This window comes from Schistocerca gregaria, chromosome 8 (genome assembly GCF_023897955.1).
Source record: "Schistocerca gregaria isolate iqSchGreg1 chromosome 8, iqSchGreg1.2, whole genome shotgun sequence".
NCBI lineage: Eukaryota > Metazoa > Arthropoda > Insecta > Orthoptera > Acrididae > Schistocerca > Schistocerca gregaria.
Window position 1 is genome coordinate 70,623,609 of NC_064927.1, and position 20,715 is coordinate 70,644,323.

Consider the following 20,715-nt stretch of genomic DNA (forward strand, 5'->3'; position numbering starts at 1 on the left):
CAAGTCACACGGCTCTGCTTTCTTCCTCCTTCCCCAAAAACACTTTCATCTTCCAACAGCAGCTTGTTGCACTGTCACGAATTGCCCAGGATTTTATTCCGTATCTACTGGGCTTTGATTGTATGTATTTTCGAAATGGACAGCGACCTCGAAATGCGACCAACTGTTCATCCACAGTCATGTATCATCCTGGAATGTAGGCATCTCTAAGGATAGTTTCCCACTTCTCAAAAACTTCTCCGATTGGTTCCAGTTTGTCACTTGACCTAAGCTCGAGTTAGGCTGCTAAGTTGTCAAAGCACAACACCTCACAATAACATGGAAGCGGTTGCGAGACGTAATTTCATTGAAGAATGGTCGGCCATTCTCAACACTCCAATTCTGACTGGTTCCTTCACTTGTTCATTTGTAAACTCCAGTCAGGATCAGAATATCAATAAACTTTTTCATTTCATGCATATTTATATACACTCAGTCCTCGTAAACGATTCGACGCTCCTTCTTTCTTTGTCAATGAGGGACACATTTAAGAACAACACATAACAAGATTCTTCTCTATCACAGTTCCTAATCGAATAATTGTAGATCCCTAAGTCTTCTTTCAATCTACCCTTATTTTTCCACCCGCCAGAAATTCCAGGTTGAGGAGCTGTATCCCTTTTTTCATTCCCATTACGAGAAAACAATAGATCACACTCAACAGAATTTTCAATGAATTAATTCTCCATGCTCGTAAAGGGGTTTTTCAGTCATCTTCTTCCTGTAGCTCTCAGTTTCCAGCGACATCTACCTCATCATCGTCACTGGAAGATTCACATTCACTAAGTGGGTTTTGAAAATCAAGAGACTGCTCCAACAATTATCTCCTCATCTGATTGGCCTCTCCATAACGTTTTCAACTCGCAGAACAGACAACCGTTGTGAAATGATGCGCCAAAATAAACAAGTGTCTATGACAAGGAGGACTGTTGAGCACTGAAAAAATAGGAGCACGAGCGAACAATTGTAAATGACGTAATAGAAGCTGTGCAGACAGACATCCTAGAACAGCTCGGCTACTCCGGCCGGCTGTGTTGCATACAGATTGCTAAAGACAGGGGCTAGGATGCGGCAGCTAACGAAGTGGCTAACGTTGAAGCTGCCACCAGTCGGCCTCTTCACGTAGGGGTCGCTGCTGTCGCATTGTCGCCCTGGAGGGAGGTCGGTCAGCACGCGATTGGCTGACGTCTTGCCACAGCCACCTCTTGTCTGTCGTTCCCGACTGTTGTGCGGGCGCTGACTTTACACCATAACACTCGCGTTCCACAGTGGCACGGCGAGTGCTTGGGGGTGCTTTCTTACCCGACGATCTTATGCTGTGTTCCGTTGGCACCAGCAGAAAGGCAGCATGTTTGTGTTATTGCCAAGGACATAAGAATTGGATCAACCAGCAATGGGATTAAGAGCTCTTCATGGATGAGCTCAGCTTCTGTCTGACTGGAGAAGGATGGTAACACGTAATGCACCAAGGAACATTGTCGAACACGATTGTTTCGGCTATTTAACGTACCTTAAGATGGACAACCCTTGTTACTTCATCTGCATGTGAGCTAAATGAAGAAATCTGGGGTGCCTGCCTGGGAGTGCATGAAATACGTTCCGGAAGAGGTTTATATCCACCAATTGGCATGGTTTTAGAAAGCATTGCTCGTGCGAAACTCAGCTTGACCTCTTCTCACATGATGTACTGAGAACTATGGATGAAGGGCGACGGGTAGATTCCATATTTCTAGATTGCCGGAAAGCATTTGACACGGTGCTAACGAAGTTGTATAGAATGAGTTCAAATATATGTGAATGGCTCGAAGACTTTTAAAATAATATAACCCAGTATATTGTCGTCGATGGCAAGTGTTCACCAGAGACAAGGGCATCGTCAGGAGTGCCCCAGGCAAGTGTGATAGGACTGCTGTTGTACTCTATATACATACTTAACATGGCGTACAGTGTGGGCAGCAATCTGCAGTTGTTTGCCGATGATGCCGTGGTGTATGGTAAGGTGTCGAACTTGAGTGACTGTAGAAAGGTACAAGACGACTTAGACATAATTTCCAGTTGCTGTGTTGAATGGCAGCTAGCCTTAAATGGGGAAAAATGTAAGTTAATGAGGATGAGTAGGAAGATCAAGCCTGCAATGTTAGGATATAGCATTAATAGTGTCTTGCTTGACAAGTCAAGTCGTTTGAATATCTCGGCATAACATTGCACAACTCGATGAGGTGGCACAAGCATATGAGAACTTTTGTGTCATCTCATTACGACGACGCTTTTACTATGGGAAACAAGGAGAGGATGTTGGTTGGCGACCAGTATCCTCTTTCTACTGCTGACGCGCTAAAATCCCTGTGCACACATTTGCCCGACTGATGTGTTCTTTATATACACTCCTGGAAATTGAAATAAGAACACCGTGAATTCATTGTCCCAGGAAGGGGAAACTTTATTGACACATTCCTGGGGTCAGATACATCACGTGATCACAGTAACAGAACCACAGGTACATAGACACAGGCAACAGAGCATGCACAATGTCCGCACTAGTACAGTGTATATCCACCTTTCGCAGCAATGCAGGCTGCTATTCTCCCTCCATTCACGCCTGTCGCGACACCACTGGAGGCGGGCTGCACGATGTTGGGGCGTGAGCGGAAGACGGCCTAACGGTGTGCGGGACCGTAGCCCAGCTTCATGGAGACGGTTGCGAATGGTCCTCGCCGATACCCCAGGAGAAACAGTGTCCCTAATTTGCTGGGAAGTGGCGGTGCGGTCCCTTACGGCACTGCGTAGAATCCTACGGTCTTGGCGTGCATCCGTGCGTCGCTGCGGTCCGGTCCCAGGTCGACGGGCACGTGCACCTTCCGCCGACCACTGGCGACAACATCGATGTACTGTGGAGACCTCACGCCCCACGTGTTGAGCAATTCGGCGGTACGTCCACCCAGCCTCCCGCATGCCCACTATACTCCCTCGCTCAAAGTTCGTCAACTGCACATACGGTTCACGTCCAAGCTGTCGCGGCATGCTGCCAGTGTTAAAGACTGCGATGGAGCTCCGTATGCCACGGCAAACTGGCTGACACTGACGGCGGCGGTGCACAAATGCTGCGCAACTAGCGCCATTCGACGGCCAACACCGCGGTTCCTGGTGTGTCCGCTGTGCCGTGCGTGTGATCATTGCTTGTACAGCCCTCTCGCAGTGTCCGGAGCAAGTATGGTGGGTCTGACACACCGGTGTCAATGTGTTCTTTTTTCCATTTCCAGGAGTGTATTTAGTAACTGAATGACGTGCAAATATTTACGCATCGGACGCTGCTGTTATGCATTTATCTGTTTCCTTGTAGGAAGCTGCTAACTATCATTTTATATATAGGCCTGATGCAGGCATAGTATAATTTCTGAACCATGATTGGATGTGAACAGTGGACACTATACGTCTCCGCAAAGCTATGTTGTGCTTGTATCATGGAACGCAAATGTTTTACGATTCGATAAGATAGTTCAGGGTAGAGAAACGGGGAAGAAGGATGCGTGTCTGACACGTCGGAAACGTATTCGATCTAACATTATGGCCAGTTTTTACGTGCAGAACGTTGTAGTCTTAATACTGCGTGTGTTTATGTTCTCTCTCTTCCAGGTGCGGATCGTAGACTCTAGAAAAATACTTTAGAGTTGATAACTGGGTTGATTTAAGTAAAAATGCGTTCATCTCCATTGTCTGTGGCTCCATCGCGTATAAAAATCAATCTTTTGTTCTGAACTGTCTGCTATTATACGACCGCACTTTGGAATCTGTTACTATACATCGATAAGGGGTGCTAAGCTCCTCGACATGGTCGCATCTTGAGTAATCTCGTGCACTTGGACGGGTTAGGACCCGGAAAGCTCAATTCATTCACGGGACGTGGAGTGTAGAGGTCTTCATATGGTCGGTTGCAGGTTAATTCGCAAATTGTGCTGCAGGGCTGGTTGGTCAATGACAGTAGGAGGATGGTCTTTTACCCTAAGACTGCGAGAATCCTTTGTGACTCCCATGCGCTGAGGCAGGGATCGTAAATGCTCGAGGCGATAGAAATATGTAAAGCGCTGCCTTGTATACTTTGATGTGTTCGAGAATTAAGAATTAATGGACGTACTGCTCACTTCCCACGCCAGGATTCCCGGGTTAGATTCCCGGCGGGGTCAGGGATTTTCTCTGCCTCGTGATGGATGGGTGTTGTGTGATGTCCTTAGGTTAGTTAGGTTTAAGTAGTTCTAAGTTCTAGGGGACTGATGACCTAAGATGTTAAGTCCCACAGTGCTCAGAGTAAATTTGAACAATTTGAAGGTACTGCTCAGTCATTTATCGATGTTCGCTATGATACTCGCATCGTGGAGAGTGCATGGTTTAGCTATGATACTGAAATTGGGGAAGCCTGCTGTCACATCACTGGCCGGTGCTGAACTTAGTGTACACTTCTTCGCAGTATCAAGTCTGTTGCTTAATATTACAGTACGTTGGCGGTGTCTTTTCCATCCCATCCGCGCATTGTGTACCACTTAATTATTGAGTGACATCGCTTGTTTGAGTTGGGGGAAGAAGTTTTGTGAATGGGTGACAACATTTGGGGGTTATTAGCAGCTAAACAGCGGTCGGATACATGAGTGCAAACTTAGGAATTCCGTCACGGTGACATACGAGTTTAAATGTAGAGGTCGTGAATCACATTCTGACGGTAGTTTGGAAACTGTCCACAACGCTGCCAAACTCTCCTTATGTTGTAAGTGTGTTTTACTTAAAAATCATCCAGTGTTCAGCTGTCCGCCGTAAGAATATGATTTACACCGTGTAATGTCTAGTTTTCTGTGAGAGGTCGCGGATCAGAGCGTCTTAATGTCAGTTTAGAATGACACAGACCTCGAAATCGTGGTAGAAAACGAAATGTTTGGCAATGTACAAAACCGTGGTAGAAAACAGTGTTTGAAACAGGAGCAGAAGGAGCGTCTCATACGATAATTCGCTTAGAGTATAGGCGACGAAAGTTTAAAGTGGTCTATGCGGTGTTTGTATATTTAATATGATCGTCTCCACATAGGCAGCTGCGGTTTGAGGTGTCGGACTTGGTGAACCAGTAGGAATGCCTGGGTGGCTGCATGCTACGCTATTCTGGGGAAGTATTCTGAAATGTCTTTCTTCGCGCTGGTGGCCCACTAGCTATACGTCATTGCACTCACATCGACGCCTAGGTGACTTGTAAATAGGATAAGCTTTTATAGTTCGTAATTTTTCTATGTTCCGAGGGGGGAGGGTGTAGAATAACGAAGATAGCATGTTGGGGATCTGTAGTACTTGTATCAAGTTTGGGTACGCACCACATTACGCGCATTTCCACCGAACGCTCAAAACACTGTCCTGTTGCAATAACTCAACTCGATCTGTTTCTACATGGGTTGCAGAAAGCGTTGGATATGTCTTTCTCCAACTTAAATTGGAACTAGCACTTATGGAAAGCTGTAGAAATGCGTGCGACTGCAGGATGTGTAGAGTGTGATTAAAAGGAGGTTGTAATTTCACTGTAGCATACAGATTCGAGGTAGGTGACTCGTTTAGAGATATGAGAGTGCGTGAGATATGATTGACTTGTGGGTGTGAGCCTATGCAAGTATGTGTTCTAATGGATGTAATTTCTAATACATAGCGTATGGCTAGAGATCTGAGAAGTTAGTGTATATTTTTCTTCTTAGTATCTCAATCAGCACATCATCTACTACTGCTGTCTGTCATCGCCTAGAACTCAGCGGATATAGCGAGGAATGTCTGATATGGTCTCGAGACAGAATGCGTTGCAAAAGCTAATTAATTATGGAGTTGCGTGTGGTGTGATGGAGTCGCAAATAGCACCTGCACACGACGTTCCTTAGCTGAATGACTTTTAAAGTTCATTGAGTTTATCGTGAGGTTGCATCATTGGCTCTTAATATACACATTTCTACGATCACCGTCATGGTGGTTGTCCGGGAAACACCACTTCATTCAGAGGTAAAGTCGTACCTCAGTTCGTAAAGCAGTTATAGGTTTTAACATGTGCACCTGTAGAACAACGAACGCTTGTGTCAGTAACACGCAGTAGTTGTTGGGATTTTTTCTTTAACATGTGCTTCATTATGTCTATGACACGGTGGTATGACTCGCAGGAAGAACGTAAGAGACATGCATACCCATCGATGATTTTCGGTCAGTATTATTTGGTGTCGTATGCATCCAGTTATTGAGGAGTTAATATTATACTTAGTATTACTGCCGGGTGTGTGGTATGTTCGCATTTGAGCATCACGTTTACAAAGTATATCTGTTCGTGTAAAGGAAATGTCTATGTGCTGTTGTAGGGAGGGTATGGATTTGACTTGGAGTACTGTGATAGCGAAGGGAAGAGTATGTCTAGTGGTAAGGAAGGTACAGGTACTTCCAGAGTCACAGCGGTCAACAGAGTGTATTTCCAATACTTCTCCCATTGCTGAATATCGTTCAGTTGAGACCGCTATCGTAAGATTTAATTGTAAGTATAATGATAGGAGATATATGTGAGGGGTTTTCTAGAATGTGTTCGTGTATGCAAAGTCTGTGGTGATATTGATTCGTATTCGCTTGTTAATGGTAGCAATCTTCCGAATGCAGAGTCCTGTTGTAGTGTAGGAATGTGTCACAATTAACTTTACCATGTTCTAGACGACCGAATAGCTAAGTAATACTTAGTATGTGCTGGGCGGCTTTCGTGATCAGGTGCAACTTTGATAAGATGGTACGTTTGCGGTAGAGCGTTATTCCCTCCCATGTAAATTATTCAGTCGACTGCTTCTGTACATTTGGTGCCTTTATTTAGTTGAGGGAATATCGATTGTGGTGTGTTGGACACACGTTTTCCTGTTCTCTAAACGTTGGAAAGACTATAGCTGGTTTGTAAACAATATTGATCTTCTGGAGTCTGTTACAAAACCGACTTCGGTATTAGAGAGTGCAAGTATCATTTTAGCCTATTTGTTTCTAGTTAGTAAATGGTTTAATCGCTAAAGTTTGGTGTTTGTGGAGGAATAATTTACAGTCTATATCTTGTACATTATGTTGCGTTAGCGATCGGGAGGCTACTGCTGTGTGCGACAATTGCATAATATTATGTGGCAAATATGGTTGTTCTTTTAATCGACGAGTGTGGAGACGTCTATAGAAATGATGCCGAGCAGGAAAGAGCAAACAGTAACGTGTATGTGGCGGGGGGGGGGGGGGGGGGGGGGGGAGCGAGCCTGTCTTTCACATCAGTTCTGAAAGAGTGACATCAGTTCGCTGATATAAAGGGGATATGAATTGCATGTTTACTAGATCGAGATAGTGCTGCTGATATATTCACTCGTTGTAGATCGGTTTGACTCTCCAATATTCTTGCAAGTATCATTATGTATTTGATGACCTGTAGACAACTTTGCGATGTTTAGTTTTCGGTGCGAAAACGTGATCAGTGCAAAATAGTTTATTACCACTGAGTGTAGCGTCTATAGAAAGAAAGAACTGGTTAGTTGTGTATAGATTGAGGGGACTGTCGTTGCAATTTAGCAATCTTTGCAGAATAACGACAGAAAGCCACAAAAAGAAAATGCTCGATTGATTGTGGTGGGGTATAGGAGCAGTGAGAACATTTGCTTATGTTGAGAGCAGGAAGGTTATCACGTTATGTCACGTTATTTTGGTAAACAGGTTCTGTTAGGGCAGGAATTTTGGCGCATACAAGCTGAGACAGCAAGAAAGCGACCGTTAGCTATTTCTGGGCCACTATAAAATTACGGAGAGCTAGATTTGGCTGATTTTTTTTTTCATAAGGCCATGTGACGTAAGAATAAAACTGAGAATGTTTCAGATGGCGATGTGTGAGTCGAGCTGGGGTGGGTACATGTGGTTGAACGCGTCTGTCAACACGCTCTGTGCTGTTCTGCCTTCAATGGTAAAGACAAGTGGCGCCAGGAGGTGCCTCGAATATGAGACTGGCGTGAACGGGCTTTGGAATGCTATGGCAGTATTACGGTGGGTGTACAGAGGCACGCAACGCTTACCAGTGTTCGGCAGTGACACCGGATCGAGGACGGTGATGGAGCACGCCCGCATGCGACCCGAGCTGCGGCAGCCTCACTTCGCGGGTGTTGTGGCGCGTGACCCTAAATGGAGGTCTGTGAATGCTTTGACAGCTGACGGCCACGTCGACCCTACGTGTGATTGCGTCATCAAAGGTGTCTAGCGGATAGGAATTTCTCAGGTGTTACGTATGAATGGGGGTGCTGCCACCTCATGTCGAGCAGGGGCTGTGCACGCTTTGACATCTGACTGATGCGTCACTTATCGCTACAAGACAGGGGGCGGTGGTCTGTGGTTGGGCGCGTTGATTGCATTATTTCGTGAGCAGCTCCATAGGCCCCGCTATGTACTATTTAGACAGTTTACGAGTACTGAGCGTGTATGAAGAATTATTTAGGTGCAATTTGCTACTGTGTACTGAAATTACGAGTTGGTTGCGTGTCTGTGGGCTGTGCAACATGTCCCCAGTCGCATCAGGGTGGATCTTTTGTATCAGTGTGATAGATATACTCTATCGTTAAATAAGTTGTTTGAAAATAAATAGAGTGCTTACTCTTCCCAGCAGGCTGAGTCTTTTTCCCACCATTTTCCCTCACCATCTTGGTTTACGTCACGAAAAGGACGACAGCGTCTTTTGCTTGTGGTACTGAGTATTGGACCTCATGGAGAACACACAGTTTGCCGTCATCATGGATAACTGTACTTGTATCATCAACTGATGTCACAGAGGCGTCCTCTGGTGGCGACGACATATACTAAGACAGTGAGGGTCTGGAGCTCGTGGTGAACCCACTAGGTGGCGCCATCTCAGTTCACGGAACTTGCATCATCACCTGACGTCACTACAACTTCATCTAGTGGTGTGGATATGAACTAAGTCAGTTGGGCTATGGACTCAGTGGCGAACACACTGGGTGGTGGTGGTGCTATCTATAATTGTTTAATAAAGACTGGTGTATTATTTAGACAGTTGACGATTAGCAAGCAGAGTCTTTTAGAAGGATTATTATTATTATTATTATTATTATTGAGACCATTTACTATTTGTTTGGCTCTATGGACTTGAATGTATTATTATTTACGAGCGGTTTGCGTGTGTGTAGCCTGTGCAATGGGTTATTTTTTACTGTTTACAATTAGCAAGCATGTGTGTGTGTAGAGTCTTACACACGAGTTATGTAGGAGTAGTTTGCAGGCCGGTATGCTGTGGGACATGTCAGAGCGTGTGTTTTGTGATAAATATACTCCATCCCTAAATAAATTGCTCCAAAATAAAGTACATTCCTTCATCTATCCATCTGCCTAGTGCAGGCTGAGTCCTTTTCCCAGCAACCCCTAGGAAGAGGTGGTAGTCTGGTGACTTAGGTTAGTGGAGATGAGCTTCGTTTGCAAGAATTTTCTTGGGTTGCTAACGAAACCCCAAGTGAGCTTTGTTTACTGCCTAAATTCAAACTTGGTGCCAGTTCATAGGAAGAAGTGGCGGTCGGGTGACTTGGGCTAGTGGAGGTAGCCCAATTAACTTTCTTCCCATGATTTTCTTAGATTAGCAGCGAAAACTCAAGTGACTTATCTTCCAGCGATTTTCTTATGAGTGATGCATTATCCTGTTGGAATTTGAACTTCTCATCATTTTCTCTGGAGGGTGAGGTTAGTGGAGATAGCCCAATTCACCTATCTTTCCACCAAAATCCGCCATCTTGAATGACGCCAAGTGCTGTTGGCAAAGACTTGCCATCTTTGATGACATCATCGCCGCCATCTTGGATACATCTGGCAACAATGCAGAGTGGCGTGATGTCCCCCTTCTCACCCTACTACTGTATGTAGTTAGTTGGCTGTATGTGTGCTGGGTTAGGTGACATTTAATCGAAAATAAAACGAAAATTAGAACAACGAAATACAGTGGATAGGAAAAATAATGTGAACACCTGTACTTACTTGGGAATGTTTTATTAATAAGGGGCTGGACCCCTATTTGGCCATAATACTACTGCGATTCTTCTTGTAATACTGGCATATAATGAGTCTATAGTCTCCAGTTGAATGTTATGCCACACTTCGATTATAACCTCTTCTAACCCATGTACTGACGAGGAAGGCGGAAATCTGCTCCATAGTATCCGTTCCGTTACCACCCACAAAGGTTCGATAACGTTCAAGTCAGGGGACAGTGCTGGCCAGGATAGACGCTGTATTTCAGTTGCATGCTCTTCATACCACCATTGTGCTTTCATGGCTGTCTGAATGGGTGCAGTATCGCCCTGAAATATGGTATCATTGTTGAGGAACAACATTTCAATCATGGAGTACACCTGACCAGCTAAAATGGTCACATAATCATTGGCTGCAACACGGCGCCCGAGAGTAATTATGGGACCAGCAGAATACCATGATATGGCTGCCTACACCATCACACTTTCACCTCCTTGCTTAACCGTTGTAATCAAGCAATCAGGATTGTAGTCTTCTTTTGGCGTTCTCCAGACATAAACTTGGCCCGATGTTGCAAACAACGAAAACGTTAACTCGTCGGACAATATGACGTGCTTCCACTGATCATCCACCCTGGATTAGCCTCCCAACACCGTGTTTTCAGCTTCTTTGCGTTGGTTGTTGTCACTAACGATTTCGGTATACCAACTTGTCCAAGAATCTTCGCTTTATGTAGTTCTCGGCAGACGGTGTCGATAGATGCGGGGTCTCGAAGATGGCCTATTGAGCTCCACAGCCACTTTAGCCGCTGTAGTTTTGTGTTACTTTGGCACAATTCGTGTTAGCGTATTACGATCTCTGTATTTATTTTTGATTTGCGCCCTCTACCAGGTTTACACGATAATGTCTTTTCAAGTTTTCTGCAGGCTGTCATAACTGTTGAAACAGTTTGTAAAGGAACTGAAAATATTGTGATTTAATCGCAGAGGTGCTGAAAAATTGTTCCAGTGACACACCAGAGAAATATCTGGTAAACTTTTTATCTTTGAGAGACATAGGAACAATTTCGCCCTTCTTTTTTTATTTCTGGTATGAACGACTACCTTTTTGTTCTGATGGACTGGTGGGATGTCGTACTGTCTAATTACTAGTGTGTGTGTGTGTGTGGTAAATGAATGAGTTAAAAGACGCAAGATGTGTTTTATATTATTTTCATCGCACAACAAGCCTTATTCCCATGCCTATGGAGTATTTATGTTAAGCAGAGAAGGCGAGTTTTAGATGGAACCGAAGATCTTCAAAACGGCGCTGCTCAACAATAGAGGTACGTGATTGTGCTCTCTACTTTCCTTTCGTGGCCGCTAAAATTACTTCCGATTCGTTTTGCTGAGACATTCAGAACCTGCAATCTTCTTTTTCTTATAAAAATACTAGTCCGATGCAAAAGAAATACTCTTAGATTTAAATAATTGCCATTCTTTTACCCAGGCCACGGGGAATGATAGAACGTACGTGCCTCTACTCTGAATGTACGTTCGCAATCTCCGAGTGTGTTACGACGAAATTATTTCACAATGAAAATTTTTCATCAGACCGCAACCACTCGCACGCGAATGTACGTACCCTCTGAATGTATCTAGTCAGTCACGCGCGTTGTTCAAAAGCTTTACTTTTAATATTCAGTGGATTACATTTCCGAAATTAATTTTTGTTTATGCTGCAAATCGCACTTCACGCAAAGTATTTATTACGTAAGTTTCAGGCTCAATTTAATATAAAAAAAAGGATTCCGAATAATAGAAATAAAGAATAACAATCAAACAAATCAAACCTAAATAAACAGAAAGAGGGAACGTTACAATGGCGACCGAGTGCCATGACCATATTTTCAGTAAAAATCAGTAGAATTGTTAGTTGAAATATTTAAGCTTTTTTTCTTGCCATCCATTATTGCCACTACAACATATTGTTTCTGTTGCATGTCATGCGAGCTACGTACCAGAAACGAAAAACCACATGGAAATTACTAATTTTCGAAAAAAAGTTTTGGACCATTTAATGTTAATTCTTCTCACTACAAAACCGTCAGAAAACACACGTAAGGTAAGAACAACAGCACTAATCCGCTTTAGTTCAAAGTAAATGTGGGACAGTTTTTTTTCATTTTTTCGACACCCACTGCGTAGAACGCATCAGTTCCTTTTTCCAAATTCTTTTCCATTTCTATTTAGTTTACGTAAAAATTGCATTAGTTCATTTTCTATTATATGTAAATGCATCACAAGATGGCGGACAATTTTTATTGATTGAGCGCGAAAAAAGTAAGAGTCATTTATCAGTCTTCTGTTTTGCCAGAGACATATTTTACTACGTGAATTTTCACGGACGAGTGCAAAGCCATCTGTGATTTATTTACGTGTAGTACGAGCTGTAGTGATAGTGAAGTTCGGCTGCACGCTGTTTTGTGTTGTGAATCGGCATGGTGAAACTCAGATCTCAGACAAAAACCATGGATAGTTCGTCAGATGAGGAATCAATAGTCCAACCCTTACAAAACTTTGAGGCCGAAAGTACTGCGAATACCGAAAACACAGTCGCAGCGACCGGCAGTGCTCAGTCGCAGGCGACGGGCGACAATATGTCGACTACAGAAACAAATACGAATACACAAGACCCAGTAGAAACAGACCTTATACGCATGTTTAGAGAGATGCAGACAAATTTAATGTCGCAGTTTGCAGCTCAAGTTGTAGAAAATGTTGCGTCACAAATGCAAGCTCACACAGAAAATGTTGCAGCTCAGATAGGTACTGTTAACACACGAGTAGAAAATGTTGCAGCACAAATGCAAGCTCACACAGAAAATGTTGCAGCTCAGATAGGTACTGTTAACACACGAGTAGAAAATGTTGCAGCACAAATGCAAGCTCACACAGACAATGTCACAGCGCAGATAAACGCTGTCACTACCCAGATAGCCAGTGTAACGACGCAAATGGACAAAATAGACAATGACGTGAAGAACCTGACCGACATGCAAAATAATCTGACGACTCAACTGACTCAGTTAAAAAGAGAGGTAGCAGATCAAGTGATAGAGGTAGTACGCGAAGATTTAAATTACATGAGCCAAGACATTGATAACTTAAAGTCCACAGTTAAGGATATGCCAGAACAGATCCGTACCTTAACCGAAAATTTTGAAGCTATGAGTTTTCAACAGACCGAGCTTAGTGTCAAAATGCAGGAGGCTGTAGACCAAGTTGATGACATGACGAAACAACAAAAACAGCAGTTTGACGAATTTTTAGAGGAAAAAGACAAACATATCAACCATACATTAGAAACAGAACTGAAAAAAGCAATAACTAACACTGTAGAACAGGTGTACACTACCCAAAACGCGTCTGTAACTAAACTTCAAACTGACCTAGCTCAGTTACAAAAGACTCTGACATAGGACTTACCTGACTGGAAAAAACATGTAGACGAGCAACTAAAGAGTAAACACCATACACAGAACGAAAGAGAACAACATTCAGAAGAGGAATTTGATGACAGACGCACAGGTAAGAGTGACGACGCAGCAAACAGTTATCTTTATCCCGATGTACCCATGTTTTCACCAAACCAAGTTCGTTACGGTAATCAACATTACCGCGACGAACGAGAGAGACACCAGACAACCGAACCAACTTTGTCGGCTGTTCTGTTAGAGGAAAGCCTTCTAAAACACAGGCAGTTTCAAGTGTTTATCCCAGAAAAAAAATCCGTCCACCCAGTAATTTTTATAAAGTCATTTAAGAATGTGTTGCCTAAGACCTGGTCTGAAAAGCAAAAAATACAGTACGTAACTGGATATATTCAAGGGGATGGTGCCCTATGGGCAATGGAAATGTCGGAAAATTGTCAGACATTAGAACAATTTGAAGCTGCATTTGTATCTAAGTATTGGTCCCATGGTGTACAAGAGAGATTGAGAAAAGCTCTGTTTAACCCGGAGCCATACAATCCAAAATTTGGATCACTCCGGAAGTATTTTGAAAAATACTTAAACAAAACGCGATTCTGGGACGAGCCCGTCACACACACAGACGTACTGCGCATCCTGAAGGCAAAACTACCGATCAGTATCAGAGAAAAATTAGTACAAGTACCAGAGAGCAATCTCGAATATTTCCTATCTGTATTAGATTCTATCGATTTAATTAATGAGGATGCTAGGCAAAATCAAGCCTACCAAAACAATTTTCGTGGCAGCGGTAGCAACCAGCCTATACAGCGCCAGCCGCATTACGGCGTCAACAATGTAGCGTGCGCGGCTGAATCGCGACCGGCTTTTGTCGATCGCGCCCCTACAGCACAGATGCCAGGCCCGAGTTCGGGAGGAAATTACAACTGCTACAATCAGACCTGCCATCCGCAATACAATAGAAAAAGAAAAAACGGGGATAGGAATTTTTCTGGTTATTCCGGTGACCGAAAACGTAACTGGTACAGAAATGGCAATAGGAACCAGTGGGGAAATAGTTATAATAATTTCCAGCCTGAATTTAGCCGCAACCACACGGGAGATCATCAAAGTAGGCAGTGGCAATATCCTGCCAACAGCCAAGCCTATCAATCAGAAACGCTAGGTGACACTATTCCGCTAAACTCAGGGAAAAACCACGACAGAAATACTCAACTAAGCAGCAACACGTCAGGGGTAAACATAATTGAAGTCGCAAACGAAACACAAACAGATATGAACCGTGGAGCGTTAAACTAAACATGGCCTCATTATGCTCCCCAATGTTGGCCATAGATTGTCGTGGGGGCGATCCATGCTGTCATGAAAGTAAATTGCTCAGGTACCAAGATGAAACGGATATGCGTGATTTATTGACCAAGGAGGAAGAACCACAGTCATGTGAAGGTGATGGTATAGTACAAGCTAATTTACAGGCCGTAGTAGGAAAAGTACCTACGCATATCCTTGTAGATACTGGTGCGAAAATTAGTGTGATGTCCAAGGCACTATTTAAAGAGATTAATATCCACACGACTTTACCGACCTATCCAGTACAAAATTGTAGGATATTAGGAGCCATAGGCGGTAAATCCAAGTTAATTAAAATGCAAACCATGGTCGAAGTGCAGATTGAAGACATTGTTTTTCAGTCAATTTTTCTAGTTGTAGAAGGGTTGACAGAACGGTGCATTTTCGGCATGGACTTCTTAAGGGAAAAGTGTGCTAAAATTGACTTGGAATCTGGAAAGTGTCATTTATATATTAACGGAAAGAACTGTAGTGTGGATTTAATAAAAGTCAAGAGTAGGAACGACAAAGCTTGTCGAAATATACACATCCAAATCCTAAAGGTCAATACTTCACGAAATAGCGACTCGAGTGAACTGTGGTATCAGCAGGTAGAGCAGCATGAAATTGAACAGAAAACATCTGAATGCTCGGAAATCTCACAACAACAGAAGGGTGATCTTAGAAGTGTATTGTTACGCTATGCTCGTGTGTTTGATAAAAGATCCGGGTTTATTAGGACGTATCAGTATAGCATGGATGTCCGGCCCCACGATACTTTCTGTAAGAATACCTATTCTATACCTTGGTCACAAAGAGAGGCAGTGGCTCAAGAAATAAAGAAAATGCTCTCGTGGAATATCATAGAGACTTCATTATCGCCTTATTGAGTCCACTATTAGCGGTCAAGAAAGCCGACAATTCGGTGAGACTCGTTCTCGACGCAAGGGAAATTAATAAGATTATAGTTCCAGTAACCACCCGAGCTGAAAACCTGGAAGAACAGCTGCAGCGTTTTCATGGGGTGCAATATTTAACTAGTGTAGACCTCCGTAGTTCATATTGGCAAATCCCACTATCACCTGATAGTAGGAAGTATACAGCATTCATATTTGCAGTTAGGTCCTACCAGTATTGTGTTCTACCGTTCGGATTGAACGTTAGTGCCGGCGTTTTCATAACTGCGCTCGACACTGTTTTTGGACCTGACCTTCTTGATAAACTCACAGTTTATATAGATGACATATTAATAGCAACACCTACATGGGATGAACATATAGAGCTTTTGGAAAGAATGTTACAGAGGTTTTCCGCGGCAGGTGTCACAGCAAACCTTAGCAAATCAAAATTTGTGAGAAAAGACATAAAATTTGTCGGTCACATAATTTCGCCGGCAGGGATAAGACCCGACCCAGAAAAACTGTTAGCCATAAAAAACTTTCCCGCGCCGTGCACAAAACGACAGCTAAAGGCATTTGTGGGATTGTGTTCTTTCTTTCGCAGGTTCGTGCCGAACCAATTGCTCAATAGCCGTGCATTATTGGGCCTCTTAAAGAAGGACAAACAGTGGATCTGGACGCCTCAATGCCAGACCGAGTTTGAAAAAATAAAACATGCTTTGGTTAAATCTAAAATACTAGAACATCCTGACATGAGCAAAGATTTCTGTATAGCGGCGGATGCTTCATTTTCGGGACTAGGAGCCTGTCTATTTCAGCTGGACATAGGCGCTAGCTCCGACAATGTTAAGATAATTAGTTTTGCTAGCCGTACTCTGTCAGAATGCGAGCGCAGGTATTCCACAACGGAATTGGAAGCCCTTTTTATTTTGTGGGCTATTAAAAAATTCCACTATTATCTATTTGGCAAACATATACGAATCTACAGCGACCATCGGGCATTAAGCTTTTTACTCACTTGTAGGTTGCTACACAATCGCCTTGCGCGGTGGACGTTATTTTTGCAGTCTTATGATTTTGAAATTATATATGTGAATGGCAAGGATAACGTAATCGCCGACGCACTGTCAAGATTACCACAAGGACTACGTGAGTTCGAAGAATTGGTAGGAGAGAACACAGAATTTAAAGTTATGCTCATCAAGGACACAAAATTCAGGAAATATTTTTTGGATATGTGCAATAATATGGCCAAATTACAGGAAGAAGATGACCGGTGGAGAAAAGTTAGATTCCAGTTAAACAATAACCCCCCTTTACCCATAAGACAACATTACAAATTACACAAGGATGTATTATTTTACAGGAGGAACATGTACAGCGATACATGGTACGTTTGGGTGCCCGAAGCATATGCATAAAGTTTAATTTGGCATACTCACTACGCTTGGGGACACTACGGTGCCCGCAAGTGCTATAAGAAATTAAATATGTACTGTTACTTTCCCAATATGCTTTGACGCACACAACAAATTTTGAAAACTTGTATTATTTGTCAGAAGGTTAAGCCTGTCAATCTGAACTGCGAGACAGAGTTGCATCCTATTTTACCAAAAAACCCACTAGAGCTAGTATGCATAGATGCTATGGGTCCTTTACCCTCTGCCAGGGGAGGTGTAAAATATATTATTGGAGTATATGATGTATTTTCAAAGTATGTGAAATTATATGCCACGAAAACAACTGCAGCTAAGCCTATTATCAGACGTATGCTAAACGACTACTTCCCGTCTGTTGGGAAACCACAGGCGATCTTAACAGATGACGCAACCAATTTTACGTGCCATGCTTGGAAAAAATTTCTGAAAGAACAACAGGTTAAACAAATACTGATATCCCGGTATAGCCCGCAATCAAACCCTATTGAAAGAATATTCCGTGAATTGAATAGGTTTATGAGGACATACGTAGCCAACAAGCAGTCTAAATGGATTGAATACTTAAACGTTTTTGAACAGGTGGTAAACAATCTCCCAATATACGACACTGCAGTTACGCCGTCAGAACTAATATGCAATAAGAAAGAAAATAATGAATGGGTAAACCCTATCCCGTCTTTTCCTAGACAACCCGTCGACCTAAATGAAAAAATAAGGCAAGTATTAATCTCTATCACACAACAGGCCCAATGCCGAAAGAAGCATTATGATAAACGGCTACATGGTGTTACCAGATTTACAATCAGAGAAAAGGTGTTACTCAAAACTCACGTGAAATCTTCCTTGCTAACTAAGAAAAACGCTAAGTGGCAAATGAAATATACTGGTCCGTACGTAATCGCACATATTCCGCACGACGGTTGTTATTTACTTGCATACCCTCACAGTGGTAAGATCAAAGGGCTGTATGCACACAGAGACTTAAGAAAATTCTACTATAATTAAGTATCATACGTCATATCTAATAATGCACAAGTATAAAATAAGTTACTGTAAAAAAAGGAACGAGCACGATTAGGATAAAGAAAATACATCTTATGCAGCTAAGTGAATCAGAGCATTTCACTATTTCTGTTTACATTTGTCAGTGAACGTGGACGCAAGACACAGGTAAGCTAGGACATACACGTCAGTTGGTGACTAGCGATGTTTAACACGAAGTGTACTTGTAAGTTTTGACGGAATGTTTTTTGTTTGGTCACAGTGGTATTTTAGTTTTAAGTTTATGTACGGAGGTCCCTGGAGCGAACAATTGGCACAGACCTCACAGCAAAATAGATGTAAGTTATTTATTCTTTTTTTTTTTTTTTTTTTTGCCACTTGTGTATCAAGGCAGTAAGGTACAGGGTAAGTTACAAAGAAAAATATTGGACTCCCTAAGGTACAAAGGTTAAATTTGTGACGCAAGTACAAGATAGGTTGCTGAGAAAGTATTTTGTGTCTTTGACGTATCCACACCACGAGTTTTTATCTATAAATATATCGCACAAAACACGACCTTAAATTTTTTTTGTATGCTGCAATTATAAAAAAGGATTCCTAACTGCTAATGAAAGTGTAGGGTACTATATATATATATATATATATATATATATATATATACCATACGCACAGTAACTTGATCTAAGAAAAGTGCACCTAAAGATAGGATACATGAATAACAACTTGTGTGATCTTACTGTCATACAGATAATTTTTTTTTAACTTTATATACATGTTTGAATGCAAGTACGATGTTGAGATACAATCTGTGAATGTTAACAGAAGCAAACATAACACCGTCCCTAAAAAAAAAAATAAAGGAGTATGTATAAGGTAAGTTACAGGTAGCCAACTAGCCGAAAAAATGAGGTAACGCCGAAACAAACACAATTATTTACAGGTGGCGCTCGGCGAGATACTGCGAGACTTCAATCGGCGGGGAAAAGTCATGAAGTTATATTAATGTCACTATGACTGACGATTGACGTAATAAAACATTACCAAGATCACTGAGAAACACACTACGTGATACCCAGTAACGCCAAAGAATTTTAATAATCTATTTTTTTAGAATGAAAATACGAAGGATGTACGCTGACTTTAGAGGGATGCAGTACATTGATTATATTCTTTTTATGTGTTTATAATATTTTGACCAATCTGAGCGGAAGATATTTGATGGAAGGAGAAGAAGTAACACAAATATGAACACAAAACAAAAAAACACCATATACGCGAGCACAGACTTTAGAGGCAGTAGCGCACAGCAGCCAAGCTTCATTATTAATCTGTTGTTTGTACTACCTAGCAATTTATGTATAGTGATTTATTTATGTCTGTTTACCCATTTCCTATTATTATTTTTATCGTTTATGTTTATGATGTGTGTGTACCATGCGTTGTTACAAACTTGGGTGACGAAAGGATGAAAGAATCCCCCCTCCCACATAGTAACTCGCGGGTAGAGAATGAACAAACTTTGCCACATTTGGAGACAACTTCTAAAAGCACTTATAGTGCGTTCATGTCCTAGTATTGTTATTTCAATACATAAGTGCATCAGTAGTACGACATAGAGTAAAAAAGTGCTGTTGTTCTCAAACGTGTTCTCCTATGCTCTATGAGATGTCAGACAGTGTCACGATCGAGAAATATAGTATTAGAGGCACGTACTTTCTGAGAACACAATCACCTACCAATTTATGTAATAAAAATGTTATGAGCAAAAAGGTACGCCGACAAGGTTCAGTAAAAAATCGCTGGAACAAATAACGAACGTGGGCATTTATCATAAAAGACAAGCTAGTGATATCATGAGCTACAGTTTTGTTTCTGAATGGACAGGACAGTGTGACAATGTTATTCAGTGTCAGTGACCTGTGAGCTATATGCAAATAGACAAGTGAAAATACGTTTCATATCACGAACCTTTTCCTTCGAGGTAAAAGAGACATAGTGAATCGACGAAGACTGCGGCGGTACAAGTGTTTGTGCACTACATAGGACAGTGTGCCGTTGCTAGCCAAATAGTGAAGTGCAGTACTTACCTTTGTGCAGTGGACTTCGGAGGCACCGAGTGGTCCCTTCCCACAGCCAAGGTGTACAGCAAGTGGAAACAAGTGCGGTTGGTTTTTTTGCAAACTCTGCGAACACTGCACGAGACACTGAAAAGTTTGGGCCGAGACGCGCGGCATCGCTTTACGGCGGTGGGCCCGCGCAACTGCCGAGTTCCACACGGCGCGCAGCGCGCCACCAAACTGATTGTTGCGAGTGCAATTATGTGCATGTGACACATTATTGGCTAACGGCATAACATAGAAGGACAATTTAAATGCAAAGCAAAATCTCCGTTTAAATGGACACCCAACGAAGTGCCAAGACATGTAGAAACACAGATTCATGAAACCCGAAATAAAGTCTGACTACCCCAGCTCATGATTCACGCCCCACGTTACCTTTGAACAACGCC